Raw genomic sequence first — 6,000 nt, 5'->3', positions numbered from 1 at the left:
CCAGACGATGACTGGCTAAAGTGTGTTGAAAATACTAGTGATGAACTACTTGGAGCATACTCCAAGTCTGAAGATAATGCACTATCTGCGGCCTTCGGGAGCCGAAAAAAGAAAAGGCTAAATAGAGTTTTTGATGCTATTGGGTTTGTGTACCCTGATTATCGCTACCCGCCGCGGGGGCAAAAAAGAAAGGGTGCAGCTTCTGAGAAGACTGCTGCTTCAGCCGCTTCAAGCGAGCCCACACCGAAGAGGAAAAAGGTGAAGGTTCTTACTCACCGACCGCGCTACATTGAACCGGCCATAGTGCCTGAATTTGGCGGTGAGACCTCTTCGGCTATTGAAGCCAAAGGACCTGCTCTTACGCAGAGGATTGAAGAGTCGGCTGTAATGCCGAAGGCTGACAAAATTGAAGAACCGAGAACCGAAGGGACGAAAACATCAGAAGTTCTAAGCCCTTCGGCAGGAGTGGAGGCGCCGAAGACACAAAAAGATCTAGCAGCAACCCCCAAGAGAAAAAGGATGGCTAGTGTATTAGATGTGCTAGAGACGATAAAAACTTCAAGCTCTACTACAGGAAAAATTGTCAAGGCTTTGAAAACACAGGTTGAAACCGAGACAAAGCTGACCGAAGCCAAAGCTACAATGAGCCGGGTCGACGCCGAAGCTGGGCCTTCAAAGCCCACCAAAGAGAAATCCTCGGAAATTGGAGAAAAGGCAGCGGAGGAAGAAGCTATAGAACAGATTTTGCCCGAAAAATCTGTCACTCCTACTCTCGAAGCTTTGAAAGAAAATATTGAATATATTATCCGTCATGCTTCGGGAAAAAAGCTCCCTAAAGAAGAACGAGAAGCTCAACACTATGCCCAGAAGCTGAAATATCTAAAGGGGGCACTAGTATTCAACAGCAACGGAGAAGAGGATTTCTTGTATTGTCTCCCACACAGCAAGGAGATTTCTGTCTGCCGGGAGATGAGCAGAAGCTTCGGATTCCCGACATTAGAAGACGGGCTTTCGGTGCTGTCGAAAGATGAATTGGCCGACAGTTTAGCATATAATAGTATAAAGGTGTGAAAATCAATTTTTTGTACTTAAAAACGAATTTTTTTTCATTTGCTTATACTTAATACCATACTTCTTTTGCAGGGCCTGATTCTTAGCAATGCCCTCAGGGCGCAGAAAAATGTCAAGACGAAGGATGCGCTATAGCTCTAAACAACCTTCGTTCCGAAGTAATTGAACTAAGGAACGAAGGTCTTGAAAAAGATAAAATATTAATTTCATTGGTGAGCAAAATAAAAGAAGACGAAGCTACTTCCAAAGCCCAAGCTGAAGCCTAGAAATGTGAAATTGAAGACCTTCGAAAACAGCTGGCTAAAGCCAAATTAAAATGCGTTGTTGCCGAAGCTGAACGAGATGCCAGTGATTACTGGAAAAATTATTGGGAAAAACAGTTGAAGAACTTCGCTCATCAAAAGAAAGATGTTTTGAAAAATCTGTAGAATGCGTGAAAAAGATAAAAACTAGCTTCGCCAACGTTGGCGCATATTCAAGCGAAGATAACTTCATATGGGGCGACCCCGAAGTCCCAATTGAGTGGATCAGCAACGAAGCCGAAGCTTTTGAAGAAATTTTGAGCGACCGCAGGGACGTCTGCGCATTCTCTGGTGCAAGGGGAATTGCAACTATTTTGGAGAAGTCAGGTTGTGAGCATGTTAAGACCTTGGCTCAGGCCGAAGCTGTCCTGTGCATTGATGATACGAAGGACCCCTCGGCTGAAGCAAGCTTAATAGGTGGAAAATTTTTCACTGACATATGGGAAAATGGCGGTCGAGGAATGGCCCATGAAATAATAAAGAAAAACTAAAAAGATATTCATGACACTCGAGAGTCAATAAAAGCAGCTGAAAAGGCTGTGGAGCTTGAGAGACGAATAGGTATTACTTAATGGTTTTTAACTTTGTTGTTTATTTTTGTGACTTCAAACTGATATACGTTTTCTACCACAGCTGAACTATCTCCTCCCCCAGAGCCCTTCGAGTCACTGACCAACCTAGAGGCAAAGGAATCAACAGAAATAATTAACATGGCCGAAACTATTGTAGACGAAGTCGTTACCCAACTGCTGACCGAAGCTGCAGATAAAGTTTTGAAAGAAGAAGAATAGCTATTGTAAAAACATTGCTAGTATATTAATGTAACATTTGCTGAACTATGCTTGTAATATTCGGTGCTCATGGGTTTTGAATGTAATATATGAATGGTTTTGTAATTCATTTCTTTGCGATGCATGAAACTTTTATGTACATACCGTTTTTTAGCCTTCGGCGAAAAAACACCTTCCCTTCTTTTCATGCTTCGTAAAGAAGAGCTTTTATGCTTCGTGAAAAATCCTCCAATCATCGCAGAAACATTAATTCTTCGTCAACAATAGATTTTTTCCTCCACATCAGAGCTGATGAAGCCGTATTTCTTTAAAACTTATTTTGTGCCTTAGCACAATTTCACTTTTTCGAAGCATTCTCCGAAGGTCAAACATTGTATCCCCTTCTTGTGCCATTGATGCAATATGATGTATGATGTTATGTTATGCGAAATGATGTGATGATGTTATGCTATGCAAAATGATATTTGTGCCGAAGACACACACTCACATACCCATAGTGGAATACACAATGTCTTTGTCGTTTATTTTTCGGCTTCACCGCTTATTTTTCGGTGTATCAGCGCTGACTTTTTGCTGTAAGTTCTGCATTCCCTTAGGAATGTATTTTGAACTTCTTCTCCTTCTATTTCGGTGGTATTCGCGTTGACTTTTCGCGCTTCGCCTTATATTTCGGCGGTATTTGGCTCTGCATTCCCTTTGGAACGACTTTTGAGCAAAAAACTTACACTGCGCTCACTTAGGAACGACTTTTTGTAGCTTTGGCAAACTTACGCTGCGTTCCTTAGAACGACTTTTTGTAGCTTCGGTGATACTTGCAATGTGATTTTTAGCCCCGCATTCCCTTAGGAACGACTTTTGTGCTTCAACGACTTTTCGAACTTCGTGAGTCTGTGGAGAAGATATATTTTACTTATGGTAAGAACGAAGCTATTACAAGAAATTGAAAATGACAAAAGAACTAGGTTTTCAATAATTGTTCCTTATTAAAAAAGAAAATGACAACGAATGTAAAAAACTGTTTCAGGGGTAGGATATCTCTTAGTAGATATGCTTCGATTCTGGCACAGTACTGTTGACTGTGCGAGCTTCGGACTCCTCCCTGAAATCTCGTTGCTGATGGGTCTGTTGGCTCCCTTCTGGCTGCTGGCCTCACGAATATGCAGGTTGTAGTGGTGGCGGAGGTGGAGGCTGTGGCTAGGATGCATGTGGCTGACTAGCCGAAGCAACAGACGCTGCAGGATGGTTACCCACATACTCTGGTATGTAGGGTGAGTGATACGAAGCAGTATGCATGACCTGCTTCGGCTGGTTCTGCTGGGCTGCGGCTTCTGCTATTTCCTTTTGTTTCTGAATGGTGACATGGCACATCCTTGTAGTATGGCCCTTGTCCTCACCACAGAATAAGCAATAAATTTTCCTAAGTTGATCCCCAAACCTTCCTCCGAAGCCCCCGGCGCCTCTGCCTCTTGGAGCTGGCGGTCGAAGATAGCTGTCACACCCGGGTTTTAGGGGTCCAAAACTCGGGCACGAACAAATCACCAGGTGTGCTGGGACCAAGTCTCACACATATGATGAATCATGGCACAGGATCGAATGTCACATCTTTACTATATAACAGGAGTTCTATACAAAATAAATAAATAATTACAATATAAGGAGACAACGGTTCAGCAACCCAAAGTTGACTGGGAGACGACGGCCTAGACCTCTCACGAACTCGTCATAGCATCCTCCAAGCGCCTCATCCTGTGGTACCTGCTCTTGACCTGTGGGGAGGGGTGTGAGACAGCAAGAGTGAGCTCACATACGTTCATCGCTCAACAAGTTGTGGGGAATAATGTGAATGAACTCGCCAAGTGTGGGAGTTCATGTGAAGTGTAAGGCTTACCAAAGAGGATGGTTAGAGCTGAGCATTGCTTTTAAAGTTGGTCAAAATTTTATTAGCAATTACTAAGTATAAGTAAATACCAACCCAATTAAATAGTAGAATAGAAGTAACAACATCACCTGCGATGCAATGCATATGACAAATTGAATTTAAGTTCCATAAATTAATCATGTGAGGGTCCGAGCTGCTCATGACCGTGAGCACGGCTAGTATACCAGTTTTACACTCTGCAGAGGTTGCACATCTTTACCCACAAGTCATGTTACCCATCTGCCAAGGGATCGCGACTTCCCATACACCTCTACCGAGGAGGCGAGGCAGGGTAACACTACGAGGCCTTTACAAAGTTCCACTAGCTTCAGAAAACCTGCTACAGTTTATAGGAAGCTCCAATGCAGGAATCCCTTGCAGGACCGCCATCGCAGCAAAATCCTCCCGAGGGCCTCCCTACACTGACCACTCCCCTACTGCCCTTGCCCCTTTCGGGTAAGGTAGTCCTCCACTAGCTTTCCTAATTAATCAGCCAAGGGCGTCCCATTATACCCTTGTGGTAGCACTGTTTTCCCGGGTGGTCGCTCCATGTTCCAATTAACATAATGATCTTATCATGAACAGTGATAATAAACAGATAATAAAAGTGTGATCATGAATAATGTATCTTCATACCCAAAACCACATAAAGCACTAGCAAGTACTACCCAAAAAGTTCAGTGGCAAACAAGGTATAAAGATAATCAAACTAGGGTAACCTATTGGGTCCCATCAAAATTAACCTATGCAGATCATTATGATTAATTAGAACATGAGTGGGTAAAAAGAAGTGATCAAGGGCACAACTTGCCTGGGACTTGAGATTCCAGGTACCAACTTGCTCTTCAGGTGACTCGTGACCTCACTGCTAGTCGTAGCAATACAAAAAACATGGTATAGGAAAAATTAACATTACATCAAACATAATAACAACTGCATAATAATATTCTACGCGTCATAACGAGATCGTAGGAACAAGAATCACTAAATTCGGAGCTACGATGAATTTCCGAAATTATTTAGTGCTTAGAATAGATTAATCCAATAAATAATTTTATTTCAAGTTTCATGGATAAATAGTGTTACTAGTTGATAGAAAATATTAATACAAAATTATTGCAACTGGAATGACTCAATTTAGAGCTAGAATGAATTTTCTATGGAATAAACAAGTTTCTAGATTTGTTTTTGTATTAAAAACTAATTCTATAATCATTTCTCTATTTTAAATCCACTCTGGACTGGGCCTCAATTTCTGGATAGGTCAGGGGCTCTGGCGTAAGATTTCCGAGACCCAGAGAATAGTGTTCTCTGGATGGCGGGTTGATACTAAAATAACAGAGGGTTTCTTTTGCATAATACGCTAGCCGAAGGGGTATCTTCTAATCTGAACCGTTCGATGAGACCCCGGCCGCTAGGATTAGACGCGACCACGGCCGAATCGGTATGGCACGACAGGCGTCGGATCAAGATTCTAGGGTTGAGATTTTATGAGGTCTAACACATTCCAAACCGTTCGATTACATCGACGGTCTAGATTACGCCCTAGCGAATCAATACGCGCGGGATGAGCACGTCCGTCCGATAGGATCCGATGGCCAGATCCGCTAGCTAATGACAGTCGTCCATCTACCCATCCACGGTACAGACCTACTCCCCTACCTCTCGCGCCGGAGCGCGGCGGCGCACAGACCAGGGCCGCGAACTCCGGCGAACCGCCCAGGTGCAACCCCGCCCTATTACACACCCCGATTACTACTACATGGTCACCGAGTTAAAGCGAAAGGGGTGGTAGGAGACTCACCGGAGATAACGCCCCGACGAGCACTGACCGCGACAAGGGGGCGAATCCGCGGTGGAGAGTACCTCCGGCGAGAAATCTCAAAGCCACCGAGTCCTTACGAGCTTCAAATCCCTC

The sequence above is a fragment of the Zea mays genome, chromosome 4, assembly GCF_902167145.1.
Source record: "Zea mays cultivar B73 chromosome 4, Zm-B73-REFERENCE-NAM-5.0, whole genome shotgun sequence".
Lineage (NCBI taxonomy): Eukaryota > Viridiplantae > Streptophyta > Magnoliopsida > Poales > Poaceae > Zea > Zea mays.
The sequence above is the reverse complement of the archived record's forward strand: the minus strand, read 5'-3'. Positions refer to the sequence as shown.